The sequence below is a fragment of the Schistocerca nitens genome, chromosome 6, assembly GCF_023898315.1.
Source record: "Schistocerca nitens isolate TAMUIC-IGC-003100 chromosome 6, iqSchNite1.1, whole genome shotgun sequence".
In the NCBI taxonomy this organism is placed as follows: Eukaryota; Metazoa; Arthropoda; class Insecta; order Orthoptera; family Acrididae; genus Schistocerca; species Schistocerca nitens.
In genome coordinates, this window is record NC_064619.1 from 387088372 (window position 1) to 387107747 (window position 19376).

Here is a 19376-nt window from a genome sequence, read left to right on the forward strand (position 1 = left end):
CATCAGAAATGCTTTCCTTGCCATTGCCAGTCTACATTTTATATCCTCTCTACTTCGACCATCATCAATTATTTTGCTCCCCAAATAGCAAAACTCCTTTACTACTTTAAGTGTCTCATTTCCTAATCTAATTCCCTCAGCATCACCCGACTTAATTCGACTACATTCCATTATCCTCGTTTTTCTTTTGTTGATGTTCATCTTATATCTTCCTTTCAAGACACTGTCCATTCTGTTCAACTGCTCTTCCATGTCCTTTGCCGTCTCTGACAGAATTACAATGTCATCGGCGAACCTAAAAATTTTTATTTCTTCTCCCTGGATTTTAATACCTACCCAAAATTTTTCTTTTGTTTCCTTTACTGCATGCTCAATATAGAGATTGAATAACATCGGAGAGAGGCTACAACCCTGTCTCACTCCCTTCCCAACCACTGCTTCCCTTTCATGCCCCTCGACTCTTATAACTGCCATCTGGTTTCTGTACAAATTGTAAATAGCCTTTCGCTCCCTGTATTTTACCCTTGCCACCTTTAAAATTTAAAAGAAAGTATTCCAGTCAATATTGTCAAAAGCTTTCTCTAAGTCTACAAATGCTAGAAACGTAGGTTTGCCTTTCCTTAACCTTTCTTCCAAGATAAGTCGTAGGGTCAGTATTGCCTCACGTGTTCCAACATTTCTACGGAATCCAAACTGATCTTCCCTGAGGTCGGCTTCTACAAGTTTTTCCATTCGTCTGTAAAGAATTCGCGTTAAGTATTTCGCAGCTGTGACTTATTAAACTGATAGTACGGTAATTTTCACATCTGTCAGCACCTGCTTTCTTTGGGATTGTTATTATTATAGTCTTCTTGAAGTCTGAGGGTATTTTGCCTGTCTCATACATCTTGCTCACCAGATGCTAGAGTTTTGTCAGGACTGGCTCTCCCAAGGCCGTCAATAGTTCTAATGTAATGTTATCTACTCCCGGGGCCTTGTTTCGACTCAGGTCTTTCAGTGCTCTGTCAAACTCTTCACGCAGTATCGTATCTCCCATTTCATCTTCATCTACATCCTCTTCCATTTCCATAATATTGTCCTCAAGTACATCGCCCTTGTATCGACCCTCTATATACGCCTTCCACCTTTCTGCTTTCCCTTCTTTGCTTAGAACTGGGTTTCCATCTGAGCTCTTGATATTCATACAAGTGGTTCTCTTTTCTCCAAAGGTCTCTTTAATTTTCCTTTAGGCAGTATCTATCTTACCCCTAGTGAGATAAGCCTCTACGTCTTTACATTTGTCCTCTGGCCATGCCTGCTTAGCCATTTTGCACTTCCTGTCAATCTCATTTTTGAGACCTTTGGATTCCTTTTTGCCTCCTTCATTTACTGCATTTTTATAATTTCTCCTTTAATTAATTAAATTCATTATTTCTTCTGTTACCCAAGGATTTCTACTAGCCCTCGTCTTTTTACCAACTTGTTCCTCTGCTGCCTTCACTACTTCATCCCTCAGAGCTACCCATTCTTCTTCTACTGTATTTCTTTCCCCCATTCCTGTAAATTGTTCCCTTATGCTCTCCCTGAAATTCTGTACAACCTCCGGTTTAGTCAGTTTATCCAGTTCCCATCTCCTTATATTCCCACCTTTTTGCAGTTTCTTCAGTTTTAATCTACAGTTCATAACCAATTGTTATTGGTCAGAGTCCACATCTGCCCCTGGAAATGTCTTACAATTTAAAACCTGGTTCCTAAATCTCTGTCTTACCATTATATAATCTACCTGATACCTTTTAGTATCTCCATGATTCTTCCATGTATACAACCTTCTTTTATGATTCTTGAACCAAGTGTTAGCTATGATTAAGTTATGCTCTGTGCAAAATTCTAAAATCTGTAATTATGTCGCACGAAAAAAAAATTTGTTAGTTCTTATCAGACTCTTTTCGTCATTCTGCTGAGAGCCCTTTTTGTAAGGAATAGGTAGAAGCGTTAAGTTGAAATATGTCAGATACTAACCTCTATGGTCCCTTGGCACTATAATAAATTTTCAATTCTAAGTCAGTGCAATCAAAAGGTATTTTGATATTCGCAAACTCAGTCATCGAAACGTATAGGGTACTTCCCGTTGATCTACAATAATGAAATTTGGCAAGTAAAGGAAAAAATCTGAAAATTTTATTTTGTAATTGTAGTACACGAAAAAGACCATTCTTTCGACATTTGCTATCCTACATCAAACTAGAAATTAAAGCAATCAGTAGTTCTATATTCAGGTGACTTGTTGGCAATGGTGAAAGTCAATCATCAAGGAAGCAATGACTTCATTGCTCAAATGACGTCTACACGTAGATATGGCGTTTAAAGTTTTGTGTGAAACAAACATTTGCAGATTAGTCTGCGAAACGGGTCATACGAGCAATAAAGTCAATCCTTGCCTGATGTTTCAGTTTTACCATTGTGACAAACTCAGCCTGAATGAAGAACAACTGATTATTATAATTACGGTCGCCTGCCTCCTACATGAATTTATCATATTTATATTCTTGTGAATTTAAAAAATTCTCGAAAAATCTTGGATCCTTGGGACCCATATCTTGCTAGCATCAATGTCGAAAACGGGGAAAAAATGGTCAAGATACTCGGTGTCCGGAATGGATGAACTGTCTATATAGATAATTAGGTTTGTAAGAAACCCTCAGTAAGTGAGTTCTGCTCATTCCTGGCCAATTTTTTCTTCCTTTTTATTTTTCTTCTCTTTTTTATGTTCTGGAAAAGATTTTTCCGAAGGCTATTCACCGTATAATACTAACCTATGCGTCTTTTTGAGCTCATTGTCTCACTCATTATAGGAGGACGCTGGCTCTGTTTTTCAGGCTAGGAAACGGAAGATTCTGTACACAACATGGAAACCAAAATCATCGCCCTGGTCCTGAAATAATTTGATGGTGTGTCTAGCGTTGCATTATGAAACAACGCGGTAATTGTGTGTGTAGGGTGTGCAGTGACTGCGAGTGGGAAATGAATGTGCAGTGTACCAGAAGCCTTACACAGTAAGTAATTTCTTTGCAGAACTGTTGTACGCTAGAGAAACTGAATGAGGTCCTCCATTTTAAACACTATTCGGGATATTGGTTTCCTTAAATTACTTCAGACAAGGATATGTTGGTTCCTACTAGGAGGTCAAGGAAACTAACTATCACATTCTTACACGTATGTACGTCTAATTCTTGTATGTAAATATCTGTATATATAAATTTTGTAAGCTGTAATCCTAAAACATCTTTAGTATTCTTGTAAAAGCATTATAAGTTTGAACTATTAATGTCACACGTAAAGTAGTGAACATGACTTCCTGCCATAGAAGTCATTTATATTTTAGTTATAAAAGCAAAACATCAGGCAGACGAGCAGCAAGGGACGCTGCTTCGAAAATTATCGCAGAGCACCAGAACAGCAGGACACAACACGGCGCACGGTATGTGCTCCAGCGCGGACAGCACCGGCTGCATACGGTCTGAATACTGCAGGAGGTCTGCAGCAGCGCATCTGCATAATGGACGTCAGAGGACACAGCCTCCTCTCTGCACGCTGCCTCTGGTCGCTCAGGCGCACCCGCAGTCTCGCGTCTGGTAGGTCGCAGCAGGCTGTGAACTGAGAGGGCACCCAGCCGCTGTCAGTAGGTCGAGCGTTGGGTCAAGAGAGGCCAAGGCATATCTGTCTGGCTGCGAGGAACGGTGTATTTAGGTAATAAATACTCTTATATTCTGGATGAATACACATCTTGCAACGCTTTACTCGTTATTGGATTCCATAAATTACTTTACTGTGCGTCAGATATTGTACATGTAACAATTAAGGAGACGTACTTCAACAATAAACATTCAGAGGAAGGTGAGACATAATATTAAACACCTTACACATCTTGTACCGATAACATCTATATCTATATAAATACCCCGCAAGTCAGCTGACGGTGCGTATCAGATGGTACTTCTGGCAGCACTAACTGATCCCCATTGCCTGTTCCACTCGCAAATAACGCGTGGAAAATGGCTGTCGGTAAAGCGCTGTATTAATTAGGTCAAATTTCTTGATGTTTCACTTCATGTATCTGGGAGAAAACTAGAAAACAATGAGTTGTCCAGCTCTTCCCAGAAAGCACTCTCTCTAAATTTCTACAGTAAACCTCTCCTTGAGGCATTCTGCCGCTCTTGTAGTGCCTGTTACTCGAGTTTGTCCTCTCGCGCTAACTAAATAATTCCGCTCTCCATTGAATCTTCTATAACTCTTCTACCAGTCCGACTGTGCAACAGCTCAAGTATCTAGTGCCATTCCAGTCCACTGTACACTTGCCAGCAGTCATACTGTTGAACACCCAGCGTCAACCTATAAACCCTTCCAGCACAAGTGAACACAAGCGTTCCTGCTGCAGGGTCCGGAAGAATATAGCGGATGTACTTACCACTTCATTCCCAGCTGGACAGGCAGCATGGATGGAGGGTAGGGGTGATCTGCAGGTGACACTTGTCCAGATTCAGGTTGTCACTAACGACCTATGCCATGATGAGCACTACAGCCTCTCACGGCACTAAGATATTCCGGAGGCCATCTGTTGTCTGAAGACGTGATTCGATTCTATCATCCCTTCGGTGATGGAGGCCCCATCTAGTATCTGTCGAGGGTACATTGCCACTTAACCAGCGGCTCGTTATGTGGATGCACCGCTGATGATGAGGGTCCTCGTATTCTTGGCGTTGCATACTGTGCAGCACATGAGTTTCATCCTCACGCTCGTCATGGTGTTCAGTTAGTTGGACGAGTTTCTGATGTGAGTGCGGATACACTGGATGGACGGTCTGCGGTAGCCATACCCACCATCTAATGGCTGCTTACACCTTCCCGTCAAATGAAGAGAGCATCCCAAGGGGTGTGCGATCCAGTGCCCACGAATTATGGATGCCTCGAATGATGTAAGTCAGTAGTTCGTGGAGACGTTGGTGAAGCTTCGACGGTGACCTCCTCAGTGTCTCCAAGTTTCTCGCTACATCTTCACGCAGATTAAATGAAAGTCGCTCGCAAGCACGGAATGGTGGTCTAGCCATTTGTGAAGGTGTCATTATCATCAAAATTCATTATCTTATCACTCTCCAAGGCGACAAGGAGAAAGGACGAACAATTCCTTGCAGTGAGCTGGAGATCCAGGTGCTGAGTCATCCATTGCAAACAGTTCTTACAGTCCCCCTTGTTTTCAGCTAATAGAAGTATGTCATCTACGATGGTTGTAGCACTAACTCAGCGGCTCAAGGTCAAGGCAGTAATATGGTGGGAAAGCCCCAAAAACTTCCACCCATGGCTGTCAAACTCTCCATTAGATTCAAAACACTTATCAACAACAAATTTCATTACATGTGGCGGTAGGTGAGACTGTAACGATGCAAAGTAATGTGTATGTCCCAACATTTTCTGATGTACAGCTCTTAGTCCTCATGTTGAGAATGCATCATCCATGGCGTGTACGTCGTCGTCATAGAATACAGTCTTATTCATTCTCATTCAAGGCCACATATTAGATGCTGCTGTGACTGAAAATTCGCAATTTTTCACAACACAACTTTTATTGATGTAATTTCACAGGGTTGATGACTGAACATACAAACCAAAGGTAACGATAACGAAAAAAGTCTCCTAATTGAGGCAAACAAAAGTTCTCTTCTTATTTTCTACAAAGGTTCTTTGTAACACACTCAGAGACTACTAACAGTCCAATTCCGAGGCGAATAAGTAATCTTCGACGGTTGCAGTACACGAGGTCGGCATCCGGCGTGAACTGAACTTCGGGCCTGGTTCTAGCCCCTAAATAGCTGTCTCCAGCCAATCAGATTTCGGCGTAGTGATACTTCCTGCAGGCCGTGGCTCGAACTCCCCCTGCAGGAAATAACGATCGGAATGTCTTTTTTCATTATCTTGTGTGTAAATATCCGGTAATAACCATGGTGCTTTTGGATACACCTTCGGGTATAGACAACTTCGTCCTCTGCGGTGTTGTATGGGTTGCCGGCCCTCAGGGGCTACCTTGGCTCAGGTATAAGAGATACTGTTGTATCCAAATGGGACAACATAATATGTGCAGTTTCAACAACTGTAGTTTTACCGTGGAAGGAAGTCAATATGATAAACTCCTATGACATCCTTTAAAACATCCAAACGACTCTTCCAGCAGAAAAAATTGTAATTGTAATCATTGTTGGGACGCATCATCTTCCACCCACTGTTTTGACAGCAGTTCCGTTGACAGCAGTTCCGCGTCATATTAATGTCTACCTATGGGTCTTTCTCAATAATGTATAACGTTATCGAAAGCTGATGAAATGTGGGATTGCCAACCATAGGTCGTAGCCATATAAAAGGAGACGAGAAGCATCGTATTATCAGTAGGGAAGCAGTAACAGCAGAAAGCGTCGTTCAGGGGAACGGAATGACTTTCGAATCTGGACGATTCATTCGGTGTCACCTGAGTAACCGTTTCATCAGGGACATTTCAACCCTGTCTACTGTTGGTGAAGTGGTTACAACGCCCTCTGTGGCATTGTAGCGAGAAGGAAGCGACTCTGCCTTACTTCTCTGGTTTCTGTATCAGTGACCTGGTGTCTTGCTGCTTCGGTAGTCAGTCCCTTGTTGCACAGTAGTAGCGCTCAGGCGCCAGGTTCGATGTAGGTGATCCTGAAGTGCAGTGTTTCTGGATGCCAGTTGTTAAATGTCAACATCGATTTGTACTATATCATGCAGAAAATACTGTGACACAAACTTCACAGAATTTCCAATATGGCGGCTTTTGGCTACGCCGTTATTCATCCCTTTGCAACACATTAACGCCTTTCTGACATTCCATAAACGTGAAAGACGCTGCCCACGACACGTGGCGTTCACAGATAACTAACCTTCACTTTATCTCAAGTTTCACAGCTGGAATATTTACTCGAGACCGTTCTTTTAGCGCCGCCCCCGGTTACTCGACCGTGTTTTTTGAGGGACGCCTCGCTACTAACTCTCCCTGTCTTTCCGACGGACAAGAGAGAACCCCCTCCCCCTTTCTCTCTCAGCCAATAAGGACACTTTTGTCGTTTCCTATTTAAAATTTTCAGTCAATGGGCATTCATCGCTGTTGCTAGGCAGATTTGACGTCATGTTTACGGACATTGTGACGGAAGTTTGTCTCGAAACACTGTCTCACATTGTAAGATTCTACTCCCATATAACCGGATCTGGTCCCTACTAAGGTTGCACAACAATGCCTCCTATGATTTCATCACTAATGCTCATTGCTGACGCTTAATTATCAAATGTAAATGTAGCCTGGCTGCTACTTATTGCAAAAATATGCGTAATACTTGGCTTAAACACTTGAAGGGAATGCACGTATGCATTACATGGTTGTGAAGTGTAAACGCGATAACCACAGTTAAATTAACACAAGGAAGGTCTCCTGTGCTGACGAAAAGGGCCTGTCGATCATTGCTGAGTATAATTGTAAAATATCTCAAGAAATCAGAAGGTAGAATCACTCGTGAGTTCCAAAGTGCTAGCAGTAATCTAGCTGGCACAATGACAGTGCGTAGGAAGTTAACAATTACGGGTTACAACTTCGAGCAACGCCCGATAAGACACACATTTGTCTAGTCAATGCTAAGCGATGCTTCAATTGGTGCTCATAGCGACACCACTGCGTAGTGTATAACTTCAAACAAGTAATGAATCCTATAGAAACCGATGGAAAGTTTTGTGTTCGGGGAAAGCCTGGAGTTCTTTACCTATTGCATTTATAGTGCCAACAGTGAAGTACGGACAAGTTGGTGCTATGGTATGCAGGATATTTCAGTGGCTAGGGTTTCGTCCTCTTACTGTGCTTAAGAAAACGCTAAATGCGGAGCATATTTTATAGAATTGAGTGCTGCATGCAGTGGACGAACACATGGAGACAATGATCCTTTGTATCAGCATGATAAAGTGCCCCGTCATAAAGCAGAATTTCTGAGGTCATAGTATGTAGACAGGAACATCCCTAAAATGTACTGGCCTCCTCACAATCCAGATCTGAACCGATTGAAGCACATATAGAATGAGTCAGAATGTAGTATTCGCTCCAGAACCCAGCGTACCACATATTTGCCGTCTGTGGTTTAGGCTCTTGGAGAAGAATGAGCTGCCATTCAAAGACATTTGGTTGCAAGTGCCCTCAGCAGAATTTAAGTGGTCATAAAGGGAACGATGAACGCATCTCATATTACTGTCCACTAATAAGTGTCTGGATCTATTTTATAAGACAGTGTATATTGACGCACAAAATCTGAAAGATATCGGTGCTACGTAAGCATAAACCAGCTACTGTACTGTTTCCGTTACTTTAATTCAAAACCCTTCAACAAAAATGTTGTTTCGAGTAAGTATGTGCGTATGTGTTACTGTGATGTGTAATTGAATTACACGTCAGTTTGCTTCAACTAGTTCTGACCCAGCGTTATCATCTGGCAACCTTTGGTGTTTACTTGAACATAAAGGGTTGTTTCCGATCCAAGCATTTCTTGTCAACAAGTATGTTCTTGATAATTTTGCTAATTTTAGTTTTAACCGTTGCTATGACAGTACTGCATATCTGTCCTCTTCAGATGAAGTCCATATGTGTAGGTATTATATATAATGAATAAAATGTCTTTCACACAATAATATCGAAGCAGTGGAGGACAGGTTATTAAAATTTTAATTGACTTAATGTTTCCTGGCTAGATGAGCTGTGCTTTATAAATTAACAGAACCAGCAATTGCGTTAAAAATGGACTCCTAGCACTTCGAAACACTTATGTTGCACTGACTCGCGCTAAAATAATTTCCTTACGCGACAATAAATCTCTGTTACAGTCCAGGTACATTCGGTCGAATTTTTTGGAAAGCAACATATGTACCCTGCATCTTTTGTTCGCCGGTCAATGTGGCCGAGCGGTTCTAGGCGCTTCAGTCTGGAACCGCGCTACTGCAACGGTCGCAGGTTATAATCCTGCCTCTGGCATGGATGTGTGTGATGTCCTTAGGTTGGTTAGGTTTAAGTAGTTCCAAGTCTAGGGGACTGATGACCTCAGATGTTAAGTCCCATAATGCTCATAGCCATTTGAACCATCTTTTGTTCATCATGAGATAATGTACCCCAATTACTTTCTTCCATATAACTTCCACGTTTGGAATTTTCTTTCATGATTCCTAAACTACTTTTTCCTACCAGTGTCTAATCTTACATTTAAATACGTCTTTCGTTTATTTACTCCAATCCATATTTTTCCACTATTTTTCCTTACCTCACTTTTACCACTAACAAATATCATTCCCTCGTCACAAATATTCGTCTCCCTTGACGTAGTGAATATTTTATGTCATTTCTTTTATTTTATTAAGCCACCAGTCTCTTGATTGGTGTAATGCGGCCCCCCACGAATTCCTCACCTGTGCCGTCTTCTACATTTCAGAGTAACACTTGCAAAGTACGTCCGCAATTATTTACTGGATGTATTCCATTCTGTCTTCCTCCACAGTTTCTGCTCTCTACAGCTGCCTCTAGTACCATGGAAGTTATTTCCTGATGCCTTAACAGATCTCATGTCATTCTGTCCCTTCTCCTTGTCAGCGATCCACATATTCCTTTCCCCTCCGACTCTGCGCCAAAACTCCTCATCCCTTATCTTAACAGTACATCTCTAACATTCTGCGTGGTTTCTGTTTGTTCTAAGTTGTGTCTCCCTGCCACTTTCGAGCAACGACGCTCTGAGCGTGTTTTTTAGGGAATTGACTAGTTTGAACCTGGGACCTGTTGCTGGTAAGGAGACGCCAGACCACACATGACATGTAGAGTTCAGAAGATTTCAGTGATACTAGCGATGATATAACCAAATACTTAATGATTTCAGCGTCAGCTCCACTGCACTCCCTGTAAAAGAATCTTAATACTAACTAAATTTAGTGGAAGGGGGTCAAGGCTTTCCTATTTTTAGTTATCTGGTAAAATAACGTCGAAAACGCAGTTAAGTTTACCATTGGAAATTTTATTCTAATCACAAAACATTGTTTATAAATTGCACTATTGATAAAAGGAAATGTTTTAATACCTGATAAAAACCATCTCCGTTCAACAAAAATGTGAACGAATATTCCCTGAGTGGGTTTCCAAGTTCTACAATGGATCGAAGGATGACCTATGCCATATCACATCTATAATCTAGGTTTAAATTAAGTTTCACAAAAGAGAAAACTATCAAAATGGTCTACAGTGACCCTCAATTATCTTTAATTACTTATCTAACTTGTCGTAAATTATAATGGCTGATGTGGCTTCTCAATAATTATACAACAGAAAAATCATCGCGTTTCCGATTTTAACTTCACGTAGCAAATGTGAATACCATGAGCTTCAATTGACGATGGACACTAGTATTACGTAAAAAGGGGATGTAACAGATGAGACTTCTGCAGTTCTGAGTGAAGCCTTATGCGCTCAAAAATGCGGCATCGCGTGCGTTCATTACCTTGTCAGTGTTCGTCAGGGGGCGGCGGTGGCACAGCTCCCCGCACCTCGCAGTCTCGGAAGCAACTCTTTTCTAACTTCTCCTCCTTACTACAATTTACCGAAGTTGGTTTAAAAAAAAACTATCTGGCTTTGTTTCCATCTGACCAATCAGGGTCTCAATTTTAACCTTAAGCTCCGCCTACAAAAATTCTGTCTATCCAATGAGAAACGCTATACTTTTCGTGGTGGGGCAATTTTGCAACATAACAGAGACGCGAAAAAGTCTCACGCTAAAACTTGTGGCTGGTGCGGCTCTTTTAGTGTTATCATAAGATCTATACTGTTCTTCTGGAGGGCTCTAGCTTTTAACATGGGCTGGGGGGTGGTCCTGGTGGTTAGCTGACAACGTGGGTGTCCGTCCCTTATCGTAGGGCCTTCTAGCTTAACACGGTTCTGCTCTCGGCTTCTGTTCTCGTTTCTCCCCTCGGAACTGCGTCTGTCTCACGGTGGGAAGGTATGACATGCATTTAGGCATTCTTGTGTTAGTCGGTGGTATTCCATTTGCTCACTCGTTACTCGTATCACTTTGGTTAATTTCATGTCACGATTTATTCGGAGATATGTGACATACTGCCGGATTTGCTTATCATGTCAGGGTTTTCATGGAATGTGTTGGATTTGCCTGACACCTTACACACCTAATTATGAACATCATACCTCAAATTCTTCGATTCTCTTCCGTTCCGGTTTTGTCACAGCCATGTTTCACTACCATAGAATACTGTGCTCCGTACGTACACACACTAATTTCTTCCTGAAATTAAGGCCTATGTTTGCTACTTGTAGCCATCTCGTGGCCAAGAAATACCTTTTTGCCAGTGCTAGTCTGTTTTTCATCTCCGCCTTGCTCCGTCCGTCATTGGTTATTTTGCTTCCTAGGTGCCTTCAACTACTTTGTCATCATCAATCCTGACCGTAAGTTTCTCGCTCTTCTCATTTCTGCTACTTATTTCATTCGTCTTTCTTCGATTTACCCCCAGTTCACGATCTGTACTCATTATACTGTTCATTACATTCAGGAGATCTTCTTCCCTTTCTCAGCATAGCAAGGTCGTAATCGAATCGTATGGTCGACATTCTTTCGCCTTGAATAATTTTAATCCTACTCCTGTACCTTATTTTATTCCCACCATTACTTCTTTGATATACAGACTGATCAATATAGATGAAAGACAACACACGGTCTTACACCCTTTTTAATCAGAGCACTTCGTTCTTTGTTGTCCACTCTTATTATTCCCCCTTGGCTGTTGTGCATATTACACATTACCGACTTACCCTCTAGGTTACACCTAGTTTCCTCAGAATTTCGAGCATCTTGCACCATTTGATACTGTCGAACTCTTTTTACAGGAAGTCAAATTCTATGGACATATCTTGACTTTTTTTTAGTCGTGCTCCTATTGTCAACCGCAACGTCAGAATTGCCTCTCTGGTGCCTTTACTTTTCCTAAAGCCAACTGATCGTCATCTAACACATCCTCAATTATCTTTTTCACTCTTCTGTATATTATTCTTGTCAGCAGCTTGTGTACTTGAACTGTTCAGCTAATTTTACGATAGTTCTCGCACTTGTCAGCTCTTGCAGTCTTCGAAATGGTGTAGATGATATTCTTCCGAAAGTCAGATGGTATGTTGCCACACTCATAAATTCTACACACCAATATGAATAGTCTATTTATTGCCATGTATCCCAATGATTTTAGAAATTCTGATGGAATGTTATCTATTCCTTCTGCCTTATTTGATCTTAAATCCTCAAAAACTCTTTTAAATTCTGATTCTAATATTGAATCCCCTATCTCTTCTAAATCGTCTCCTGTTTCTTCTTCTGTCATATCGGACAAATCTCTCCCCTCACAGAATCCTTCAGAGCACTCTTTCCACCCATTCGCTCTCTCCTCTGCATTTAATAATGGGATTCCCATTGTGCTCTTGATGTTACCACCCTCGCTTTTAATTTCGCCGAAGGTGTTTTGACTTTCCCATGTGCTAAGTCAGTCCTTAGAGAACTTCAATCATATCTCGCCATTTCTAAGTACTTCCATGTCCCACTTCTTTGCGTACTGATTCTTCCTGAATAATTTCTTTGACTTCAGCCTTCTCTTCATCACTACTACATTATGATCTGAGCCTATATCAGCTCCTGGGTGTGCATTACAATCCTATATCTGATTTTGGAATCTCTGTCTGATCATGATGTAATTTAATTGAGATCTTCACTTATCATCCAGCCTTTTTCAGGTGCACCTCATTCTATTCTGATTTTTGAACAGTGTATTCGCTATTACTACCTGATCTTTATTACAGAACTCAATTAGTGTTCCTCCTATCTCATTCCTTGTCCCAAGCTCATATTCTCTTGTAACGTTTTATTTTACTCCTTCCCTTACAACTGCATTCCAGTCACCCTTGACTATTAGATTTTCGTCTCCCTTTACAGATTACCCTTCCAATATCCTCTTATAGCTTCTCTGTCTCTTCATCTTCGGATTGCGACGTCGGCATGTGTACCTGGAGTATCGTGGTCGGCGTTGGTTTGCTGTCGATTCTGATAAGAACAACCCTATCAATTAACTGGTCATAGTAACACACTCTGTGCGCTACCTTCCTATTCATAAAGAATCCTACTTCCGTTATACCATTTTATACTAATACTGATATTACCGAATAGTCATCTGACCAACAATCCTTGTCTTCTTTCCATTTCACTTCAATGACATTCGATTCCAGTGTCACTTCGCTACGATGATCCGTCCAGTAACCATGCCAGTTTGATTTCCTGATAATAACCAGTACTCTCATGACAAGATATTCTATTCTCCCTGCTGCCATACAGTACTAGTTATCCTTCTCTGTCTCTGTTCGATAAATGGAACCATTACAGGCTAATTGTATTTACTGCTACATCGAATTTCACCCATTTCTCTTTATTAGTCTTCCCAATATAGCTACACAATTAAGTGAGATAACATACCACACTCCACCTTCTTAGAACGTGGAATTAATTTTTTTCTACAGGGTTTCCACAGAGAAATCTTAATTGCCTAATCTTGTACCTACTGCATATGTTACCAATTAGATTTTCATTTTCGTTAAACCTCTATAAAATTTATAGCTGTCAGTGATCTGTCATCCACCAGACAGTTTCCTTTGTAATTATTTTTAAAAAACTCTCCCCAAAAACCTCTCTGATGTCGCTTCATATACGGTTCAGCTACCCATTTAGCTGAATGCTGAAGGCCTCTCTACAGCTGCAAGGGGCGTTATGAGAATTCATTGAAGTGATGAGCGGAGCAGAGATAAAAGGGAAGTCATCCCATCAATGACAACTGGGGAAATCCTCTTCAATAAGTAACACTGACAAAAATCAGATTGTTGTAGAAACAAGCATTTCGAAAATGTCAAAGCTGGTCGGCTGTTGGAGTACTGCTGTGTGAGGATGTTATGGCAAGCGAATGCAGGGCGATCAGACTAAGAGTAGGAACAAGATGAAACCTCCAGGTAGGTTAAAACTGTGCGCCGAACTCAAAACATTTGTCTTTTCCGAGCAAGTGATCTACCGACAGATCTACCCAAGCACGTTTCATGACACTTCCTCACATATTTATTAGCGCCCTTCTGATCCTGGCATAAGTGTTTCGGATCACAGCGTCCAGGGTGTATTGCTGAGCAACACAATGCGCAGTAGAAGACAAGTGTTCCCATGTTTAGCCACCGACGTCGTCAGTTACGATTACAGCGGGCAGAGGATCATAGCGCTTGGACTGCAGATCAATAGAAGTGTCGTCTGTTCCGATTAATCACATTTCTTCCTACACTAGATCGAAGGTAATTTCCGGGTATACTATCATCCAGACGAACGGCTGATGGCAACAAGTAACAAGTAGTTCAGTGCAGTGGGGGAGGGGGGGGGGGAGCCGGCCGAAGTGGCCGTACGATTAAAGGCGCTGCAGTCTGGAACCGCAAGACCGCTACGGTCGCAGGTTCGAATCCTGCCTCGGGCATGGATGTTTGTGATGTCCTTAGGTTAGTTAGGTTTAAGTAGTTCTAAGTTCTAGGGGACTAATGACCTCAGCAGTTGCGTCCAATAGTGCTCAGAGCCATTTGAACCATTTTGGAGGGGGGGAGGCGTCCAATTAGGTTTCCATGGGTCCTTTGGCAGTAAGCGAAGGTGCCATGATAGCAGTCGACAAGGTGTGGCTAAAACTAATACGTCAAGATAACATTTTTTTATTATTATTCGTTACCACTTTCGGACCACTGACGAGCCATCCCCAGATCTAAAATACAGAAAACTACATATAAGAAATTAACAACAAAAAATGCATTGACTATTTGAATTTATGCAATACATAAAGTCTAAAATTTTGTTCAGTGTGTGACAATCGGTACAAGTCAGCTTATTCTTAGAGGTAAGTCACTCAATTTAATTAAGGAAAAATCTTATACACTCCTGGAAATGGAAAAAAGAACACATTGACACCGGTGTGTCAGACCCACCATACTTGCTCCGGACACTGCGAGAGGGCTGTACAAGCAATGATCACACGCACGGCACAGCGGACACACCAGGAACCGCGGTGTTGGCCGTCGAATGGCGCTAGCTGCGCAGCATTTGTGCACCGCCGCCGTCAGTGTCAGCCAGTTTACCGTGGCATACGGAGCTCCATCGCAGTCTTTAACACTGGTAGCATGCCGCGACAGCGTGGACGTGAACCGTATGTGCAGTTGACGGACTTTGAGCGAGGGCGTATAGTGGGCATGCGGGAGGCCGGGTGGACGTACCGCCGAATTGCTCAACACGTGGGGCGTGAGGTCTCCACAGTACATCGATGTTGTCGCCAGTGGTCGGCGGAAGGTGCACGTGCCCGTCGACCTGGGACCTGACCGCAGCGACGCACGGATGCACGCCAAGACCGTAGGATCCTACACAGTGCCGTAGGGGACCGCACCGCCACTTCCCAGCAAATTAGGGACACTGTTGCTCCTGGGGTATCGGCGAGGACCATTCGCAACCGTCTCCATGAAGCTGGGCTACGGTCCCGCACACCGTTAGGCCGTCTTCCGCTCACGCCCCAACATCGTGCAGCCCGCCTCCAGTGGTGTCGCGACAGGCGTGAATGGAGGGACGAATGGAGACGTGTCGTCTTCAGCGATGAGAGTCGCTTCTGCCTTGGTGCCAATGATGGTCGTATGCGTGTTTGGCGCCGTGCAGGTGAGCGCCACAATCAGGACTGCATACGACCGAGGCACACAGGGCCAACACCCGGCATCATGGTGTGGGGAGCGATCTCCTACACTGGCCGTACACCACTGGTGATCGTCGAGGGGACACTGAATAGTGCACGGTACATCCAAACCGTCATCGAACCCATCGTTCTACCATTCCTAGACCGGCAAGGGAACTTGCTGTTCCAACAGGACAATGCACGTCCGCATGTATCCCGTGCCACCCAACGTGCTCTAGAAGGTGTAAGTCAACTACCCTGGCCAGCAAGATCTCCGGATCTGTCCCCCATTGAGCATGTTTGGGACTGGATGAAGTGTCGTCTCACTCGGTCTGCACGTCCAGCACGAACGCTGGTCCAACTGAGGCGCCAGGTGTAAATGGGTATGGCAAGCCGTTCCACAGGACTACATCCAGCATCTCTACGATCGTCTCCATGGGAGAACAGCAGCCTGCATTGCTGCGAAAGGTGGATATACACTGTACTAGTGCCGACATTGTGCATGCTCTGTTGCCTGTGTCTATGTGCCTGTGGTTCTGTCAGTGTGACCATGTGATGTATCTGACCCCAGGAATGTGTCAATAAAGTTTCCCCTTCCTGGGACAATGAATTCACGGTGTTCTTATTTCAATTTCCAGGAGTGTAGATACGACAGGGAAAAATATTAAAATGTGACACAAAAAAACATGAGAATGTATATGGTTAGTGATATCAAGTACCCTACCTAAAAATAATCGTTGTTATGTGAACTGATAACATTAAACACTAATTAACTATTTTATAGTGCCCATATTGCCACACATATGTACAAACCATCGCCGCGCGGGATTAGCCGTGCGGTCTGAGGCGCTGCAGTCATGGACTGTGCGGCTGGTCCCGGCGGAGGTTCGAGTCCTCCCTCGGGCATGGGTGTGTGTGTTTGTCCTTAGGATAATTCAGGTTAAGTAGTGTGTAAGCTTAGGGACTGATGACCTTAGCAGTTAAGTCCCATAAGATTTCATACATACATACAAACGATCAGCAGCAATAATAGTTGCGTCACCTATGAGTGGATGTAAACAAGCTATCACTTCTAACATTCATAACAGGACAAGGAAGTGTCTGTGTGACAGCTGTCAGCTAACTGGTCAGTGTGTCGCCTTGCGCGTTGAGCGAGCAGGTCGTGGTTAACTACCGCCTGTGCCGCGGTGCCACATGTGTCGAGGCTACCCAGTCTTGTTGGTGTATCGGCCGGAGTCACATCATAGTTGCATAGCGGAGTTTGTTGTTGTTTTTCTCTTGGCGGTGGTGTTTTCTGCCCGCGCCTTGGTGTCTGACGAGTCTCCTAAGTCTGTTCCTCCTCGAGCTACTGTTCGTTTCAGTTCTGACAAGAGTACACGTCGTGTTCAACCTGGCTCTTTAGAAATTCACAATTGGTTGACTCATGTTATCCGTGTTACACCTGATCAGGAAGATACTGCTCACTTTGATTCTGATTTGTATGCATTCTTTGTGAAGTTTTATGATCCCGTTCAAGTAGAACGGTTTCTCTCTCGGGTTGGTTCCAAAGTGTTGTTTACACATCGAGATGGTTCCGTTAGTCAAGTCCTTCTTGAAAATGCGGCACTCGAGTAGACTCCGGTTAGAATTTATAACCTCCCTCCTGAAGAGGATGATTCATTTCTTAAGACAGCGTAGATTCCGTTTTGAGTAATACGGCATAGCCGATGGGAACGCTGGCCAGCACAACATCGCTTCCAGTGTTATAATGGTATCCGGACTGTGGGCATGTGCGGTAAAAAGAAAATTCCTTCCCACGTAAATGTTGGTGGTTACTGAATCCATGTTACGTATGCAGGGCAAGAAGAAACATGTTTTCTCTGTGACGAACGCGGTCATCTGAGACCTGATTGTCCGCGACGTACTACTGTTCTGACGTCGTCTTATCAAAAACGTCTTCCTTTAACGTTAGCAGACACAGTGTCATTGCACTCTGCTGTCAGTCAATCTCAAGCTTTAAACGATTTGGGGAAACATTACCCCCCTACTCCTCGCGAATTTCCACCGTTACCGGCGCGTCCCAGTGCGGCATGTGTCCATGAGGGGACGACAGCTCCTGCAGCGCAAGTCAAACGCCGGTGGACTAAGGACGGCACAGATTTCGAGGACGCCCCTTTGCAGTCTCGTACTTCTGATACGGCGTTGACAGAGGGTGCACCTTCTGGCGGAAATGAGTTGTCTACTGACGTTAATTGTGAGTGCAGTATTACCAGAGATTTTGTAGCTGCTTCTGTTGATGTTGAAATGTGTGTTGAATCTGCGTCCCCCACTTCACCTGTAGACGTGACGGTTCCCGTGAGTTCAGATGTTCCCGCATAGACGTTGCCTGCTGGCCAGTCTTTACAGTGTTCCAGTGAAATACCACCACTCCTCCACGCTGAGACGGTGGAGCAACAGGATTCTACGAGTTCTCTTCCTGACGATCAGGACATGCCATCCGACACCGGCACTGCGTTGCCTCTCTCTCCTGTACCTGATGTTGCTGTTGGTCGTTCTGAGTTGTGCTCCCCAGTTTACGATGAGTGCAGTGGCGATGGCGCCTCTGTCAAATTAGAGCTTGGCGTGCCCCCAACCCTTCCACATCAAGAGTGTATGTGTTCACGGAGTGGTGTGAAACAGCGTTTTCAACCTGCACGTGCAGCGGCGCGTCGTAAAAAGAAAACCAAGGATTTCTCGGCTCCAGGTGGGGAGGATTAGAAGTACATTTTCTTTCCACCGCCTCCGGACATTGAGGAGAGAAGGGTATGATGAGCGCATTTTCCTTAGTGTTGCTTCATTGACCTGACGGATGCAGGCATATACATTTCTTACTCTCAATGCTCGTAGGATATGTTCCCAAACACCGCTTGCTGCGTTAAGACCGTTTACTTACGATTCCCAAGCTGATATCTGGTGTTTAGAAGAGGTATTATTTGATGTGTTTTGTCTTCCTCGATACTCTATTTTTTTCAATGTCGCGCCCGAAAATTCTACCGGTAGGCTTTGCTTTATCGAGAAGGAATCCCGTTGACGGACTTCAAAACGCTAGATGACAGTCGCAGTGTAGGCTGTATTTTTTATTACCTCAGTTTTATTTCTTTTACGCTCCGTCTGCATCCGGTCGTTCATCCGATCGCGCGCGTTTTTATAAGGAAGAAGTTGTTTATTTACTCAGGCGGAACCAGCGCAAGGTTTTGTTGGGGGGCGATTTTAACTGCGTCTTACGCCGTGTAGATCAGACCGCCAATTATACATTTTGTCGTGAACGTAATGATATGGTGACGTCCTTTCATCTCCAAGATGATTGGGTTTGCAGATATGCCACATTGGTGCGGTTTACGTTTTTCACAGCTGCTTCAAGTAGCCAATTGGACAGCTTTTATTTATCTGTCCTCATATGTAGTCACCGTCTAGCGATTGATGTCATGATTCAATGACTTTTAACCACGCCCCGCAGCTGGTCCATCTTTCGAGCCCTTTATCGAAGTTAAACACTCTACATCTCACGGACCCCTGCCTGGAAGGCATCATCGCAGACG